We start from the raw sequence: 20,000 nt of genomic DNA on the forward strand, positions 1-20,000 counted from the left end.
ACGTATAATATTATGATTATTATTATTACAGAGCCACCCCTAATCCCGATAGACTGAAAATTTACAACCATAACCAACAACAATATTCCCCCACTCATAAAAACTCCAAATTTCCCTTCCATCTAAACACAATGCAACACGCTTATCTACTATTTTCATCTATTCTATTGTTCACGAAGGGAAACGCAAGTAATTAAATATTGTATTATCTCCCCTTGGAACTCACTGGGGGTGACGATATCGGTGCAAAAACAATGCCTTGCTTTTCTAATTCTGTCAACAATAAAATGGGTATTTTGTAACAGGTGTGAAAATTAAATATATATTATGGCCGTGGGGTGGACTTATTCATAGTCGTCGCGTCGTTGTCGTTGTTGTAGTCTTCCTCCTCCTCCTCCTCATCATCATCATCGTTATCATGATCACCATCGAGAAAGGAAGAGAGAGAGAGAGAGAGAGAGAGAGAGAGAGGAGAGAGAGAGAGAGAGAGAGAGAGAGAGAGGGGGGAGACAGAGAGAGAGAAAGAGAGAGAAGAGAGAGATAGAGGGAGATTGTGTGTGTGTGTGTCTGTGTGTTGTGTGTTTGGAAAGAGAAGAGGAGAGAGCGAATGGAAATTTGGGTTGGAGTGGGTGGGGGTGGGAGGGGGCGGGGGAATAATAGAATCTGCTCGTTAAGATGTTATGACCTAGGGGAGTTCTTAATTAATGGACAAGGTAGACTTGACCACGTCACGTCCATCCCACACCTACTCCGACCGCTGTCTGTCCGTAGGTCTGTCCATCGTATGTCCATCGTGGCCGGACAGGTAATAAGGTAACACCCCACAGGTGAGTGGTGTAAACGGACGGCCAGCTATTTCAACACCTCCCCTCTCATTCCAAACCTCTCTTTTATTGGTAGATCATCATCATTTTCATTTTCGTTCTTCTTCTTCTTCTTCTTCTTCTTCTTCTTCTTCTTCTTCTTCTTCTTCTTCTTCTTCTTCTTCTTCTTCTTCTTCTTCTTCTTCTTCTTCTTCTTCTTCTTCTTCTTCTTCTGTGATCTCTCTCTCTCTCCAGCTCTCTCTCTCTCCCTCTCTCTCTATCTCTCTCTATTTTTCTCTCCCTCTCTTTCTCTCTTTCTCTCTCTCTCTCTCTCCCTCTTTCTATCTATCTCTATCTTTCTCTCTTTCTCTCCCCCTCCCTCTCTCTCCTCTCTCTCTCTCTCTCTCTCTCTCTCTCTCTCTCTCTCTCTCTCTCTGTGTTAGTGTTTGTAAGAACCAATCATATCGATTCTCGAGTCATGAAAGTGAAGAAAAACCACCACAGTCACTGCTGTCTTGGTGAAATTAATGAGTTAATATCATTATGGTGTTGTCAGGGAAGCGAAGAGTCGAACCCGGCCTATAGATAGTATGCAGATGACGTCACTCAGGGCTTTGTTATTGTTTTTGCCATCCGCGTTTGTGAGTTGTTCTCACTAAACTGTATTAACCTGACTATAAACGTTCATGGTTACACAGAGTTTGTGTGTTGGTTCGTTATACTTCCGGATGGCAATGTTGTGAACTCCTTGGCCAAGCGCATTCTATCTTTTGATAGTTCGAACTGACGTCACTCAGGCCTTTGTCATTGATTTTTGCCATCCGCGTTTATGAGTAATGCTCACTGAACTGTTTTCACCTGGCTATAAAGGTTTTGTGTGTTGGTCCGTTATACTTCCGGATGGCAATGTTATGAGCTTCTTAGCCAAGCGCATACTATCTATAGGTAGAACGAAGATGACGTCACTCAGGTCTTTGTTATTCTTTGTTGCCATCCACTTTCATGAGTAATGCTCACTGAACTGTATTAACCAGACTATAAGATATGAAGTGAGTAGAAAAGTGCCAGAAGACAATAGAGAATAAAAATTTTTTTATTCTCTATTGTCTTCTGGCACTTTTCTACTCACTTCATATCTTGTTGTTACCAACATAAGTGCCTGCTCCACTCACTTTTCTGAATTAAAAATTCACCCCATACACCGGAGCATACTCAATGTCTCAATCGTTTCTATGTTATATGTTTGTGATGAGAATATTGGCTATTAAGCTTAACTGCTGGTCAAAATTACTTCGCGAGGTGGTGAACGAATCGGCGGTCTCAAGAAGTGGGTGAGAGAGGGATCTAGAAATGACTTTGGGTTTGAAACGAATATTTTTGTGTTCGTGGATAGCTCACACGGTAGAGCCACGCTCTCACCTGCCAGGCGGAGTTGTCGTACCAATAAGGTCGCAGGTTCAAACCCCACCACCGCCGCGAAAAAAAAAAAAAAAAATAAAAAATAAAAAAAAAAAAAAAAAAAATTTATTCTCTATTGTCTTCTGGCACTTTTCTACTCACTTCATATCTTGTTGTTACCAACATAAGTGCCTGCTCCACTCACTTTTCTGAATTAACCAGACTATAAACGTTCAAGGTTACACATAGTTTTGTGTGTTGGTCCTTTATACTTCCGGATGGCAATGTTATGAACTTCTTAGACAAGCGCATACTATCGTAGCCATCATTGACATATAGATAGTATGCAGATGACGTCACTCAGGCCTTTGTTATTGTTTTTGCCATCCGCGTTTGTGAGTAATTCTCACTAAACCCTCTAGGACTGGCAGTTTGACGTCATTTTTTAGGTTTGTGTAGCGTCTAGTGAGTTGTCGTTAGTAGAGCTCAAGGAAACAAGTTATTTCATTGGTTGAACTATTGAATACAACTCACGATTTGTTTTCTTTTGTGGCAAAAGACTGGTATTTGACGTCATTTTTGGTCAGTGTCAGGCTATATAGTATGCGCTTGGCTAAGAAGCTCATAACATTGCTACCCGGAAGTATAACGGACCAACACACAAAACTGTGTGTATCCATGAACGTTTATAGTTGGGTTAATACAGTTCAGTGAGCATTACTCATAAACGCAGATGGCACAAAAACAATAACAAAGACCCGAGTGACGTCATCTTCGAACTATCTATAACTTTACGATGGCTACGGCCTCAGGCTATAACTTTACGATGGCTACGATATTATCTATGGTTGGTAAGGAGAGGGTTAAAGAATAACTCCCCCAGCAGTGCAATCGTTCATACAGGAGTTGGTTGTTATAATTTCCGCATGATTTCCAAAACGTTATGGTAATGAGATGGAATTCAGTGCCAAACACAAACACACAGACAGTCTCAGAAACACTTGACCCATATTTGATATGGTGGTGGTGATGATGATGATAATGATGATGATGATGATGATGATGATGATGATGATGATGATGATGATGATGGTCATAACAATTAGTAATGATTATGATAATAATGATGATGATAACAATAGTATAATGATTATGATAATAATGATGATGATAATGATGATAATAATAATAAGTTATAATGATAATCATTGATAATGATAGTAATTAATATGATGATGATGATGATGATGATGATGATGATGATGATGATGATGATGATGATGATGATGATGATGATATGATATTGATGATGATGATGATAATAATAATAATAATAATAATAATAATAATAATAATAATAATAATAATAATAATAATAATAATAATAAGACTAATAGTAAATATAATCATAATAATAACAACAGTAATAATAACAAAAATGACAATTATGGTAATAATAATAATAACAATAATAATATTATACTAATAATAATAATAATAATAATAATAATAATAATAATAATAATAATAATAATAATACTAATACTACTACTACTACTACTACTACTACTACTACTACTACTACTACTACTACTACTACTACTACTACTACTAATAATAATAATAATAATAATAATACTGATAATGATGACGATGATGATAATGAAGATAATAATAACAATCATTATCATTATTATCACCATTATTTATTTTAGTGAAGCAAAACAAAAGCGGCGTTGGACACGTTTTCGTCGATGTTTTCCTTTGTCAAAGTTCTTCATAAACATCGTAGAACCCCCCCACCCCCATACAACAATAAAACAACATCAACAACCCCACCACCACTACCAACAACAACAACAACAACAACAACAACCGAATCCCCCCCCCCCCCAAAAAAAAACAAAACAAAAACAAAACAAAACAAAAAAACAAAACAAAAAAAAACAAAACAAAACAAAACAAAAAAAAAAAAAAACAAAAAAAAAAAAACTACAAAAAACACAACAAAAAACAAAAGGAATAAAGGAAAGAATGATAATTATTAAAAATCAAACGAAAAATAAATAAAAAGCAAGCAGACAAACAACAAACAAACGACAAACCATCTCCCTTCTTTCGCCCCCCCCCCCCCCTCACCTTATCCACCCCACCCCTCTCACCAACAAAAGGAGGTAGGAATTCGATTCATCCGTAGAAATCAAGCAAAAGTCTATCCAAATCCAAATCCAAATCCAAACCAGCACTCATCACTCACGTTAACTCTTCCCGTCCCCGCGGCCAATCATTCACAGCGGCGGCAACCATTATTTGAACAGTCGGTCCATTAGGCAGCCAGCCAGACGTCGCCGCGATGATTTCGACCATTTAGTACTACAGACAAACACATGCAGAATTAGATTGAAATAAAAAACACATGAAAAACTACATCTTTTTAACACACACACACACACACACACACACACACACACACACACACACACACACAGAGAGAGAAACGTATCTCCAGTTAGTTGAGAAGTTCAGAGAAAAGATTGACTTGGACTTCTTATTTTGGCAAACACTCACACATGAAACAATAGATAGTATGCGTTTGGCAAAAAAGCTCATAACATTGACATCCGGAAGTATAAGGGACCAACGCACAAAACTATGTGTAACCTTCAACGTTTATAGTCGGGTTAATACAGATTAGTGAGAATTACTCATAAACGCGGATGGCAAAAAACAATAACAAAGACCTGAGTGACGTCATCTTCGAACTATCTATAGCATATTATAAATGTCGTGCGCTTGGCTAAGAAACTCACAACATTGCCATCCGGAGATATAACGGACCAACGCATGAAACTATTGTGAAACCTTGAACGTTTATAGTCTGGTTAATATAGTGTGGTGAGAATTACTCATAATCGTGGATGGCAAAAAAAAAAACAACAAAAAACATAACAAAAACAAACAAAAACAAACAAAAAAATCCCCAAAGACCTGAGTGACGTCATCTTCATTCTATTTATACAATCTAATGCGCAGAAACAAGAGCCCACACAAAAGTACACACACACACATATAAAACAAACACACACACACAACACAAAACACACACACGGCCTGCTGGCTGACCGCCACGTGTAAAAACTTGGCAAAAAATTGAAGTTAATGGGGGGAAAGAAATGCACCTCCGTCAATAAATGAATGACCTATGCATGGGAAAAGCATAGATAGTTCGAAGATGACGTCACTCAGGTCTTTGTTATTGTTTTTTGCCATCCGCGTTCATGAGTAATTCTCACTAAAGTGTATTAACCAGACTATAAACGTTCATGGTTTTGTGTGTTGGTCCGTTATACTTCCGGATGGCAATGTTATGAGTTTCTTAGCCAAGCGCATACTATCTATAACAAACAACCTGCTTTGTTATGACTTAGTATGGTTATATGGTCACGTGGTTATATGGTCACGTGGTTAAATGGCGGTTGCTTGATTCTGACAAGAGCCTGACTTATAGATAGTTCGAAGATGACGTCACTTAGGCCTTTGTTATTGTTTTTGCCATCCGCATTTGTGAGTTGTTCTCACTAAACTGTATTAACCAGACTATAAAAGTTCATGGTTACACAGAGTTTGTGTGTTGGTCCGTTATACTTCCGGATGGCAATGTTGTGAACTACTTGGCCAAGCGCATTCTATCTATAGCCATTGAATTAACAGTGGGCTAGCTACCATCTCTCTCTCTCTCTCTCTCTCTCTCTCTCTCTCTCTCTCTCTCTCACACACACACAACAACAACAACACTCACACACACATATACACACAAACACACAAACACACAAACACACATACACACAACCGCACACACAGACACACAAAGACAATCGCATACACACATACACACAACCACACACACACACACATACACACAACCACTCACACATACACACAACCACACACACATACACACAACGACACACACACATACACACAAACACACAAACACATATACACACACAACCACACACACATACACACAAACACACTCACATACACACACACACACACATACTCGCTTAATGATAGACTTTGTTGGGTTATGTGGTCACGTGGTTAAATGGCGGATTCTAGTTTCTAGACACCAGCTTAAACATTCCTTTTTTATTTTTACAAAAACATATTTTAAAGTCTCTGTCAACATTTCACATTTTTAAAAATATAGATAGTATATGCGCTTGGTTAATAAGCTCACAACATTGCCATCCGGAAGTATAACGGACCAACACACAAAACTCTGTGTAACCATGAGCTTTTATAGCCTGAGTAATACAGCTAGGTGATAATTACTCATAAACATGGGTGGCAAAAAACAATAACAAAGACCCGAGTGACGTCAACTTCATTCCATCTGTAGATTATTTTTTTTCCAGTAATATCTGAAAGTGTGTCTGTTTGTGTGTGTGTATGTGTGTGTATGTGTGTGTGTGTATATATATATATATATATATATATACATATATATATATATGTGTGTGTGTGTGCGTGTGTGTGTGTGTGTGTGTGGTCGTGTTAGTGAGATTTTATATTGTCATTCTTGTAACTGTTAAATGGATAGAGTCATGGTATTATTATTATTCACGGTGGCCTATCGGGTCACCATAAAAAAAAAGAAGGGCCAAAACAAAAAACAAAAAAACGACAAAAAAAAAGACAAATAAAAAAACAAACAAAAACAAGCAAACAAGCAAACAAACAAACAAGCAAACAAACAAACAAAAAACCAAACAGATGTCAGGCTAATATGAGTGATAATCGAATCCCGCTTGAAAAGAGTTAACTTTTCATTGGCCAAGACTGAAGAATACAATAAGATCAAGGGAATGACGTCATCATAACCACTGATGTACGGGGGACAACGGGTAATAGAAATAGAATTACCCTGAATTTCAAAATATTTTGGCAAGTTGCTTGTATATCAATCTGTAAAATATAATTTTATCGTTTTTATATTTGCCAGTAATTCTGTGCTAGTTCGATGATAAAAAATTAACATTGGCTTTGCTTGACGGAACAATGTTGACAGCCAACCCTATTAAAACCAAGAAAATAAAATAGATAGATTATTATTACTTGAGAATATCAAGAGAAATTTAAAATTAAGTCATCAATCTTTGTTGTTGCGAATGAGATAATCATTACTTGATAGTATCAAAAGAGATTTAAAATTACATCATCATTTTTTGTTGTTGCGGATGTGCTAGAATTGTGTAAAAACAATTATACTCTCCTACGCAATGAAATCCAACGGTCAATTTAGGACTGAGTATTACGACCTTGAAGATTTTCTTAGTAATTACTTGAGTCAACGGATAAAAGAATTAGGCAGAAGAAAGAAAAAAGCTTTGCAAGTCAGTCATATATTTAAGATCAGATAAGTTATACTTTATTGATCCTGAATGGAAATTATCATAATGTTCCACATCATTCATCGTTATATTAGCACAGATTTATACACTGTCATGAACTAATTGATGAAAATACGAAGCTGATCAAAAGCAAAATAAACATCAAATATAATAAAATAATACATTCCTAAAATATGCAGCAGTTACGAGCAATGCTATAAAAATCGGACATGAAAGTAGAATCGCGTTGTAATAATGGATTTGTAATGTAACTAGAATTTTGAAAATAGATTGTGAAGGATTTCACCTAGCCAACACAGGTTGATAAATTTGAATGTATAAATATATAAATAATGTAGATATAGCATCATGTAAACAATTTATTATCAGTCAATAAAAATACTTTTATAATTTTTAGATTCGCCACTGATTCTGTGCTCGATCATACCTATTTTTACATTGGCTGTTCGGAACTATGTTGATCTCCAACCCTATTTGAGCTGTGAGATTTTTATATAGCGGAATATCCACTAAACGTGCCCGAAGCCCTTTACAAGGGGACCCTGGTCAACAGAAGCAACATTTAACATGTAGAACGGGACATGACGTCTGTTAGGCGATATTACAATTTTTTTTTTCGGACAGAGACAACGCAGTTAACGGCCATGTACTTATTTGACATATGAGTACGGTGAGAAAAATGTGAGTAAAGAGCCTTTTCCAAGGACTCAACTATGTGCAGAGCGAAGCTCGAACCCCAGACCTTCCGATCAGAAAGCAAGTGTCATACCACAAGACCACATAGCGACACAACAAAGATAGCTTAAAGAGACCAACATCTACTAACGATAATACACAGACTACATCAAATCAACGACAATCTTCTCGCTCATCAACAAATCTGCCGGACTCTGGAAAAACATATTTGAAAATTTGGCCAGAAAACTCATCCTTCAAATATCGATCAATTTAAATAACCCTTATCTTGGTCCAAACTCTCAAACCTGGAAACTCGCGATTTCCCGGGTAATTCCCAGGCTTGAGAGTTTTTACTAAGATGAGGGTCATTTAAATCGATTGATATTCGAAGGACGAGTTTTCTGGCCAAATTTTCAAATATGGGTTTTTCCAGAGTATGGAACATCAAATCACCACCCGACAACCCCAGGTTTAAGAATTTTGACAACTCGGTAGCAATTAATGGAGATTTCTTGTAAAAATTCTACATTTCTGGCCAAATTAAAAAAAAATATAAAGCTTTGGTAATTTTTTTTTTTTTTTTTTGGCAAACTGGGTCCCCAGGCCAAATATTTTGGTGGTAATTCCATCCAAAGCCAGGCCAATGAACCCAGAGAGTTATCGAAAACAGCTCTTGATCTCCGCCACCAACTTCCCCCCCCCTCCCCCCCTCCCCCCCCCTGGACCCCCTCCCCAACAGCCCTTCTACTTTTGATCAGTTTATTTATTACTCTCCAGCCGTGAAATTCACCACCAAACTCCTGGGTGGTTTTAGAGTGTTTGGACAAGACGAGGGTCAGTTTTCAGTGGACAGATTTGCAGGACGAGTTTTCCTGGCCAAACTTTTAAATGCACGCTTTTTTCTGACTACGACAGAAAACCCCCATCTCCCCCCCCCCCCCCCCCCCACGCTCTCTCTCTTTATCTATATATCTATCTCCTTCTTTCACCTCTCTCTCTCTCTCTCTCTCTCTCTCTCTCTCTCTCTCACACACACATTATCATTATCATTTCCTTTTCCTTCTAATTTTATACCCCCCTCCCACACAAATCTCTTTACCCCCCCCCCCCCCTCACCCCCAGTCAATCTTGACCTGCCGCATGCATGCATCCCTCCATCCGCCTCCCCCGATGCTCATTGCATCTGCTACGTCTCCCAGTTGACAGCTCACGTGCTCTGCTCACTCTCCCGTCCATCCACCACGCGCATTCAGCACTCACAAATTATTTACACACCTCTTTAACCTCCGTTCTCCCAGTTTCCTGTCCTCAAAATTCATCAAAATTCTTTCTGTCTCTCCCCCTCTCTCTCTCTTTCTTTCTTTCTCTCTCTCTCTCTCTCTCTCTCTCTCTCTCTCTTTCTCTCTCTATGTCGCGCTTTTTCTCTCTCTCTCTATGTCACTCTCTTTCTCTTTTACTCTCTATCCCCCCCCCCCTCTCTCTCTCACTCTCTCTCTCCCTCTTTCTCTATATTTCTCTTTCGCTCTCTACCTTTCTTTCTATGTCGACATCATACAGATTTGAGAAAATGGGTCAGAGCATTTCTCAAGCGCAATATCCACTAAACGTGCTCAAAACGCTTTACAAGGAGTCGACAGCAACACTTAACAACTTTTCCAACAGAAACATCTAGTCACAACACAAAACCACATTGCCGCACGACAATCTGCTCTTTGTTATTATATTGATATCCCTATTTCACACCTGGGTACGGTGAGAGAATATAATGAGTAAAAAGCCTTTTCCAAGGACTCGTCGGCTATGCGCTGCTCAGAACGAGACTCGAACCCTGGGCCGAAGGCGATTGTCATAACACAAGAGCACGTAACCACATACACACAATAAAAAACACAGACACACATACACAAAACACACACAAACACACACCCACAGAACAAAAAACAAAACAAAACAAAAACACAACAAACCAAAACAAACAAACAAAAAATGATAACACAGCAACCACACGAGTACTCACTTTTCACAATCCTTTATCGACAGGTCTTTGATCAACTCACTTGTAATAACTCCGAGGTCTTGAAATAAAGTTCATAGTCTCCACCAAGATCCGATTTTCATGTTAAGGGCAAGACATAACCACGCTACCAACTTGGCCACGAGTCTGGAGGAGATTAGATAGAGAGAAAAAATAAAATAATTTGTAAGAACATGACAATGCATTTAGAAATAATATATATGTGCCGTGGAATGGGGGGGGGGGGGGGGGGGGGGGGGGGGGGGGGGGAACTTAGGCCACTTCTGCCCATATTAAAAAATTTTGGCCAGAAAATTTGTCCTTCAAATATCGATCGATTTGAATTTAATTATAATTTAATCTTAGAAAAATCTCTCAAACCTGGGACTTCGCGAAGTTTTCTGTCCAAGTTTTAATCGATCGATATTTGAGGGACGAGTTTTTTGGCAAAATTTTCAAAATAAGTAGTTTTTCCAGAGTACGGCAGAGTTGGGGTGACTAAGGCCAGCCCCCAAATGTGCTTCCTCTACCCCCCCCCCCCCCCCCCCCCCCCCTATCCCCCCCACCCCTCCACTGTGCACATTATCTATCTTCGTTAACCACGTTGAAGCTTCCATTCTATTTGATTATTGTTATTGATTTCCTCATTGATGAGCATCAATTTATTATACGAAAACAGATAAAATGGACGTTTCGGGTTTTCCCTTTATCAACAAAACAAGATGAATGAAACAGTACAGACGAATGAGATAATCACGTGGTAAAGGCGTTATTAAGACGAATGATTCACCTTAACAACGCCACTACTACATTATCTCATTCGTCTGTGGTGTTTCATTTTGTTGATCAAGGGGAAAACCCGAAACGTCCATGTTATCTGTTTTCGTATATTAAATTGAAGCATATATTAAATTATTTCACATTGTGATTTATTTCTTCGAGCTTCGAGCAGCAACATGTACATCATTGATGAGAACAACACGGTGTTCAATCAGGACTGTCAGGCCCACATGTGTATCCAGGCCGCTCTCCAGTCACAATACATTGAATAACTTCCAGACCACTTAAAAACTTTTTAAAATAATGGATCTTATCCAACGTGCACGTATTAGCAGGTCTGATAACCGAACGCAATTATTATGGGGCTGATTTATCATAGTTGTAATGAACGATATGTCGCGTCGGTTTGAGAGACTGAAGATATTTCCATTACAACAATGAGGCCATAACAATTTGGGTCATCAGACCTGCAAAGTAACGTACGTTGATCTTATCACATCCCAATAAATCATTAAGCTATCACCTCCATGGTGCATTTAAGTGCATTGTCAGTTCAAAAAGTTCATTTACCTATTATTACAACATGTTTACACCTAAGGTCGGTGGCGTTTCTTGGTTGACGAAGAAATGAACATTCTTCACATACAACCTCAAAAAAAACTCAAAAAATAAATTAAAAAACAAACAAGCAAAAAAAAAAGAAAAAAAAAAAAAGAAAAAGAAAACAACAACAAAAAACAAAGAACAACAACCCCCCCCCCAAAAAAAAAAAACAAAAAAACCCCAAAAAACCCCAACAAAACAACAAAAAACAAAACAACACAAACACGCACTTTTCAGAGTGTTCTCATACCTTGAATGCTATTGTCATTATATAACAAGAGATTAAGTGAGTAGGAAAGTGCCAAAACACATTAGAGAATAAAAATATTTCGCGGCGGTGATGGGGGGGGGGGGGGGGTTGAATCCGCGACCTTATTGATACGACAACTCCGCCTGGCCGGTGAGATGTTCCTATTGGACAGGGACCCCTAGTAAAAGCGCTTTGAGTACGTTAAGTGGATATTGCGCTATATAAAAAAGCTCAATTGATGTGTGTTCACGGGCATGTGTGATTGTGTGTAGATATTTGTGTGTATGTGCGCGTGTATTTTAGCCCCGCCCTTCCATCACTTGTTTTTGGCATTTGTGTGGATCGTTTTACCAAAATGATTGGGGTTTTACCTCCATGGGCTATTTGTTATCGGTATACCGGTGTACCAGGTAATTGAAGAATGCCGTTCCTTATTTCGTTTCGTGTAAAATCTGGTTTCAACTTACTGATTTAACAGTCGAGTTCTTTTAAGTTTGTAATTTAAAACCGGGGCGGGGGGGGGGGGGGGGGGGGGCAGGGTGGAGGTTGATGGCATGGAGAATAGATGATAAGAAAGTAAGAAAGAGTCAGAGAGAGAGAGAGAGAGAGAGAGAGAGAGAGAGAGAGAGAGAGAGAGAGAGAGAGAGAGAGAGAGAGAGAAGAGAGAGAGAGAGAGAGAGAGGAGAGAGAGAAGAGAAGAGAGAGATAAATAGATAGATATATGGCTATATTATATGCACGCAGAGATGGCTAAATAAATAAATGGATAGATAGACAGATAGATAGTGGACAGATATATAGATATAGATTGAAAGGTAGATAGATAGAGAGAGATATGGAATGAGAGATAGATAGATAGAGTAATATATATAGAGAGAGATTGAATGATTGATAACGATATAGATAGATAGATCGATAGATAGACCTGCATATAGATAGAGGGATAGAGGGATGAATAGATATTGGGGTAGATAGATAAATTGAAAGATAAATAGAATACAAGATAAATAGATAGATATAGAGATAAATAGACAAAAATATGTATGTGTGTATGTATGTATGTATGTATGTATGTATGTATGTATGTATGTATGTATGTATGTATGTATGTATGTATGTATGTATGTATGTATGTATGTATGTATGTGTGTGTATGTATGTATGTATGTATGTATGAATGAATGTATGTATGTATGTATGTATGTATGTATGTATGTATGTATGTATGTATGTATGTATGTATGTATGTATGTATGTATGTATGAATGTATGTATGTATGAATGTATGTATGTATATATGTATATTATATATATATATATATATATAATAAATAATAGATATAGATAGTATAGTAAGTAGATAAATAGATAGAGATATAGATAGATAGATAGATAGATAGACGGATAGTTAGATAGATAGACAGACAGATAGATAGATAGATAGATAGATAGATAGATAGATAGATAGATAGAAGATAGTAGATAGTAGTAGTAGAGTAGTAGATAGATAGATAGATAGATAGACGGATAGTTAGATAGATAGACAGACAGATAGATAGATAGATAGATAGATATATAGTGAGATAGAGAGGAGGTGATGGCCCTTTTCCATATCACAGGCGACAGCATGTACATTTGATTGATAAGAATCTTCCACATGGATGCATAACAACTCGGCCACAGTGAAAGGCAAACGGTGATGCATTACATAGGTTCAAAGGTCACCCATTTATTTATTCCGCCAATTTATTCAGACCAGCCAACGTTTCTTCATAGTAATAAAATACTGCCGTACTACTGTGAGAAAAACAAAAACAAAACAAAACAAAACAAAAACAAACAACAACAACAACACGTATTTAAAATTTGGCCAGAAAACTCGTCCTTCAACTATCGATCGATTAAAGTAACCCTCATCTTGGCAAAAACTCTAAAACCTGGGGCTTTCCGCCAAATATGGACTAATCTAGCTACCAAATCACTACACCATAATAGGGAATAGGGGGGGGGGGGGTCGTGAATTACCACGCGGGATCGGGACTGTTTCTCTCGCTGTGTTTGAAGTAAACAACCCCCCCCCCCCCTTTTATCAAAACAACTACGTGCGCCTATTTGGTCTTGTGGTATGACAATCGCTTTCGGATCGGAAGGTCCAGGGTTCGAGCCTCGCGCTCGGCGCATAGTTGAGTCCTTGGAGAAGGCTTTTAACTCACATTCTCTCACCGTACTCAGGTGTAAAATGAGTACCTGGCCATTAACAGCGTTGTCTGTGTCCGAAAAAATTTAATACCACCTAACAGGCGCCATGTCCCGTCCTACATGTTAAATGTTGCTGTTGACCAGGGACCCTTTGCGCTATATAAAGCTTAATTAAAAAAAAATTAAAACAAAACAAAATACAACACAAAAATTAAAAAAACATTAAAAAAATAATAACAACAAAACAAAAAACAAAAAAACAAAACAAACCCCAAACAAGAACAACAACAATAACAAAAAAACAAACAAAAAAAACAAACAAAACAAAACCAAACCTATGGTCGTTGATTGCGCAACGTGGATTTATATGCCTTTAATGATGTATGAAATAATTGTCATCATTATGTTACATATATATATTACTTTGGATTTGTATCTATGTTATAAAACAATTAGAAATAACGAGTGGCTTTACAGACCTGCCTATTATACTGAAAAATTCGTAGATTTATGAAATTTTGGCTCCAACTTTAGAACTTGATGAGCATCTCTAAGTCATTAAAACTTACTGAAAATAAAAGCTGATGCCAGACTATATAATTTTAAGGATTTTAAAGTGTTTTCTATCCTTATGATAGTAAATTGTTGATTTTTAAATTCAATTATAGCTACTGTAATCTTTATCTCCTAAAAATTTACGAACGTTGAATTTTCAAGGTGACAGGTCTGTGTTTTGAGGATGAATCTTGATTCTAGCACATAATATGTGACCCTTCGTCTCAAAACGGCATTAAGTCGGGTTGGTTAAGATGTTGAAATGTTGAATTTATGGCTAGAAATATCAGACTTGTGTTAATTTGTATGTTTCATTGAGGAGAATGGATACCATATTTTAGGGTTATAATGCCAGCAATTCATATTTTTTGGCCAGTTTAACATTTAATTTGGCTTTTAAGCATACGGTTCGTTCTGACATACTATCGTTTTGAGACGATGGGTCACATTTGACAGTGGTAAAACAACACACTGTGTGGATACCTTCTTTGTTGCTGATGTAATTGTATATAATGTGAAACGTGTTGCTTGTGATAATACATAATACGTGGAAACAACAAACAACGGCCATGTTGGCAAACAAGAAAACAAACCCAGACGAATCGATATTTTTTAATTGTTTTGACTTTAAAAATTATATATATATATATTGTAGGCCATGTGTATTTTGGGCCTAGAGCTATGTTGTATGGGACAGGCGCTATATAAATAAATTCCCCTTCGTCTCTCTTCTTCTTCTTCTTCTTCTTCTTTTTCTTCTTCTTCTTCTTTCTTCTTCTTCTTTCTTCTTCTTCTTCTTCTTCTTCTTCTTCTTCTTCTTCTTCTTCTTCTTCTTCTTCTACTTCTTTCTTCTTCTTCTTCTTCTTCTTCTTCTTCTTCTTCTTCTTCTTCTTCTTCTTCTTCTTCTTCTTCTTCTTCTTCTTCTTCTTCTTCTTCTTCTTCTCCTCCTCATTATAATATAAATAATGATGTTTTGTTTTGTGTAGTTTTATTTAGCTGCGTTTAATATCCCGTGGGTTTGGAATAGGATTTGAGTAATGGAATTATTATCATGGTTCGTGACAGAGATAGGAGTTGGGATGTGATTGCCTCCCCTTGCTTCTGTGTGTGTGTGTGTCTGTGTGTGTGTGTGTGTGTATGTGTGCGCGTGTGCATAGCTATGTCGATTTTATTAATTTGTTCCTTTGTATGAAATAAAGTGATTATTTTAAACTAATAATATCAAGTGGTGAAAAGGGAAAGAGAAATAGAGAGAGAGAGATAGGGAGACAAAGAAAGAAAGAAATAGACAACGAAGAGAGAGAGAGAGAGAGAGAGAGAGAGAGAGAGAGAGAGAGAGAGAGACAGAGAGAGAGAGAGAGAGAGAGAGAGAGAGAGAGAGAGACAGAGAGAGAGAGAGAGAGAGAGAGAGAGAGAGAGAGCTTACATAAGATGTAGATATAGAATTAGTGATATCCTCTGCGAGTTGGGTTTTTTTTTACCCAGAGTTCTGAGTGCAATAAAAGCCGGAGTTTATAGATAGAATGCGCTTGGCCAAGGAGTTCACAACATTGCCATCCGGAAGTATAACGGACCAACACACAAACTCTGTGTAACCATGAACTTTTATAGCCTGTTTAATACAGTTTAGTGAGAACAACTCACAAACGCGGATGGCAAAAACAATAACAAAGGCCTGAGTGACGTCATCTGCATACTATCTATACCAGTTTTTGTCATGTTAACCATTGAGTATGTGTGTGTGTGTGTGTGTGTGTGTGTGTGTGTGTGTGTGTGTGGAGCGTCCCGATGTCTTAATGAGAGCGATCTATACTCATGTTTTCGTCCAAGTCATCAATCACATGATTTGTTGCTGTTCAACGATTGGACATTTCTTAAGAAATGTAAACATGCTGTTTTGTTTATAAATGTTATAAACATACCCATGCGTTAAGCAGAATCAAATGACCAATCGTGATGTTAGATATTTTAAAAGCTGTGAACTAAGTGTGTCATTTTGAACACATTTTGCAATGACCTCGAGCACATGGAAAGTTAATATAGATAGTTCGAAGATGACGTCACTCAGGCCTTTGTTATTGTTTTTGCCATCCGCGTTTGTGAGTTGTTCTCACTAAACTGTATTAACCAGGCTATAAAAGTTCATGGTTACACAGAGTTTGTGTGTTGGTCCGTTATACTTCCGGATGGCAATGTTGTGAACTCTTTGGCCAAGCGCATTCTATCTATAGCACTGGTTTTACAAAACAAGGGACCCGGTACGATCCCGAGTGCAGTGGAAATTTTTTTTTTTACTGACCCTCTTTCCCCCCCCCCCCCCCCCCCCCCCCCCCCCCCCCCCCCCATCTATCCAGCAATGATTGAGTAGCTGGATCTGCTAGAACTGTCGGAAAGTGCTTTGCGTTCTATCTAAAGGATATCAAAGCAATTGCTTGTCTGTTTCACGCAATAAAAAAACGAGATAACTTTAAAATAAACAAAATAAAATACAATAAAATTCCCATTATTCGTCCCATAGGGGAAATTTATCTCCAGCGTCTATTCCAAGGGAAGAGATGGAATAACCCAGGCGTTAGCCGCAGTGTAGCGCCGTAAAGTGAGCTCGGCAGGGTGAGGTGACTTGCTCAAGAACACACAACGTAGCCGGTATTCGAACTTGGCAGCTTTCAGATGCGAAGCAAAGACCGTGCCCATGATCCACGCTGCCCCCTCATTGCAAAGAGCCAAAGTTTATAGTTCGCAACTTTTTTAAAATGTGTCAATTCACGTTTACTGATCTTTTTCATCCCGACATATAAAACTTTGTGGAGACGATGTGTCACATTTCGGAAAAAACAAACAAACAACCCACACACACACACACACACACACGCATACACACACACACACAGACAAAACTTGAGCTTTTACATAGCGCAATATCCACTAAACGTGCTCAAAGCGATTTACAAGAATCCCTGACCAAAAGCAACACGTAACATGTAGGACGAGACATGAAACAATTTAATTTTTTTGCCGACAGAGACAGCCAGGTACTCATTTTACACCTGAGTACAATGTTAAGAGAATGTGAGTAAAGAGTCATTTTCCATGGACCCAACTATGCGCCGAGCGCGCGAGGCTCGAAACCGGGACCGATCCGAAAGCGAGTGTCATACCCACTAGACTATATAGCCGCCCAGGCAAGGATCCCATAAACAGGAAACGTTTAATTCTAACACGGATGGATGAGAATGAACCCCCCCCCCCACCCAAAATAAAAACAAAATAACAAACAAAGACCAAAACCCCCCAAAAACAAAAAACAAAAACAAAAACAAAACAAAACAAAACAAAAAGCAAAAAACAAAACAAAACAAAACAGGTCAGGCCGTACACTCTAAAACATGGGAACTGAACAAACGGTTTGAGTTTTGAGACAATCGTTTTTGAAAACTGGGTTGGGGTTGGGGGTGGGTGGTGGGTTATTTGTGTTTGTGTGTGGAAGGTGGGGGGGGGGGGGGGGGGGGGGGGGAAGGGGGTTTCAACATTCATCGATAATTCATGGTTTGAGCCTTACTAAGCATAAACCAATCAAAATATTCCTGCCATTTCGCTTGTTCCGTCCCCTTGACTATTTATTTCCAAACATCCCTTAATTCCACCATAGCCACATGCCAAACAGACGAATAGGTCAGGTCCACGGTTAGTGAGTATTTTTCACAATGGTGGCAATGTTGTGAGCTTCTTAGCCAAGCGCATACTATCTTTAGGCCTTCAATTCACGGTTATTGGTTGATTTCAGGGGTAAAATATACTTTATTTTAACATTTTCTAATAAAAAATAAAACAGCTAAAATGTTAATTTGACTAATATTAATATAATATACGATAACGGAAGTAATTTTCACTAGTGTATGCTTTGTATGTGGATTGAATGACTCGAGACTCATACTATAAGATAATAGTAAAAAAAAACCCACAAAAGCATCCATGTCAATAGTTTGACAGGCATAACAACAAGATGCCACATGACAATAGGCTTCAACAGTCGTGACGTCATTTCCCTCGCATAAGGACGCATAGTAACTTAGTAACTGGTTCTAAACTATCGGATCAATTGCGGACGCCCTTATGAAATACTTCTCCGACGAGTATAAAAGTGTATCCAGAGGAGAAAAACATTATAAATCTGGTCATGTTTTGAATTTTATGCATTCTGATCACATTACATTATGTGAAAAAGTTCTAGCCAGCATGAAGAATAAAAAGTACCGATTTTCTTTGTTCAGAACCAAGCTGCTCGTTGCTGGGCGACGTGACATCAGACTATTGAATCCTATCGCGTGGAAGCATCAATGGACGTAAAATCTTTCCAGACCAAATATAAACAAAAAAGCGTTCTGTCAGGGCACTTGACGTATCAGGTGATATCGTGTCTTTATCGAGGAAAAAGAAAATAACTAATTATGTTCCTCACGCAATGACTCGCCTCCTCTCCCCTGCGTCGTCCATCGTGGTTCTAACTCTATAGACAGAATGCGCTTGGCCAAGGAGTTCACAACATTGCCATTCGTAAGTATAACGGACCAACACACAAACTCTGTGTAACCATGAACTTTTATAGTCTGGTTAATACAGTTTAGTGAGAACAACTCACAAACGCGGATGGCAAAAACAATAACAAAGGCCTGAGTGACGTCATCTGCATACTATCTATACGATCGTCGCCATCGTTAACATATAGTCTGACACTAGAACCCTCAAGGACTGGTAGTTTGACGTAATTTTTTAGGTTTACGTAGCGTCTAGTGAGTTGTCGTTAGTAGATAGAGCTCAAGGAAACAAGTTATTTCATTGGTTGAACTATTGAATACAACTCACGATTTGTTTTCTTTTTCGGCAAAAGACTGGTATTTTGACTTCATTTTTTTGGTCAGTGTCAGGTTTTTAGTTAACGATGGCTACCCTACGCGACGATACGATAGGGAAAGCCCAGTCGCATTGAGACTGACTGGCATCGGAGAGAATCAAGACGTCCCGATAGATCAGTTGGTAGAGCACTCACCTCGTAAGCAAAGGGATCAGTCTGGGAGACTATGTGGTCTAGTGGTATGACAACTCGCTTTCGGACCGGAAGGTCCTGGGTTCGAGCCTCGCTCGCTCGGCGCATAGTTGAGCCCTTGGAAAAAGGCTCTTTACTCACTTCTCTCAACGTACTCAGGTGTAAAATGAGTACCTGGCCGTTATCAGAGTTATTATAATATCGCCTAACAGGCGTCATGTCATGTCCAGTCCTACATGTTAAGTGTTTCTGTTGGCCA

The 20,000-nt window shown here is 38.3% G+C and overlaps 1 protein-coding gene across 3 annotated transcripts in view; it reads right to left on the bottom strand.

The window, feature by feature from the left end:
- Nucleotides 1-20,000, bottom strand: part of LOC144957371 (potassium voltage-gated channel protein Shaw-like) — a 295,525-nt gene that overhangs the window by 166,939 nt on the left and 108,586 nt on the right. For all 3 annotated transcript variants that reach the window (XM_078888582.1, XM_078888583.1, XM_078888581.1), the window contains exon 3: nucleotides 10,314-10,457. The gene's annotated coding sequence lies outside the window, so the exon portion shown is untranslated. The remainder of the gene's footprint in view (nucleotides 1-10,313; nucleotides 10,458-20,000) is intronic.

Source organism: Berghia stephanieae, chromosome 11 (genome assembly GCF_034508935.2).
Source record: "Berghia stephanieae isolate SIO BIC M18660-M18661 chromosome 11, UCSD_Bste_1.3, whole genome shotgun sequence".
Classification (NCBI taxonomy): Eukaryota; Metazoa; Mollusca; class Gastropoda; order Nudibranchia; family Aeolidiidae; genus Berghia; species Berghia stephanieae.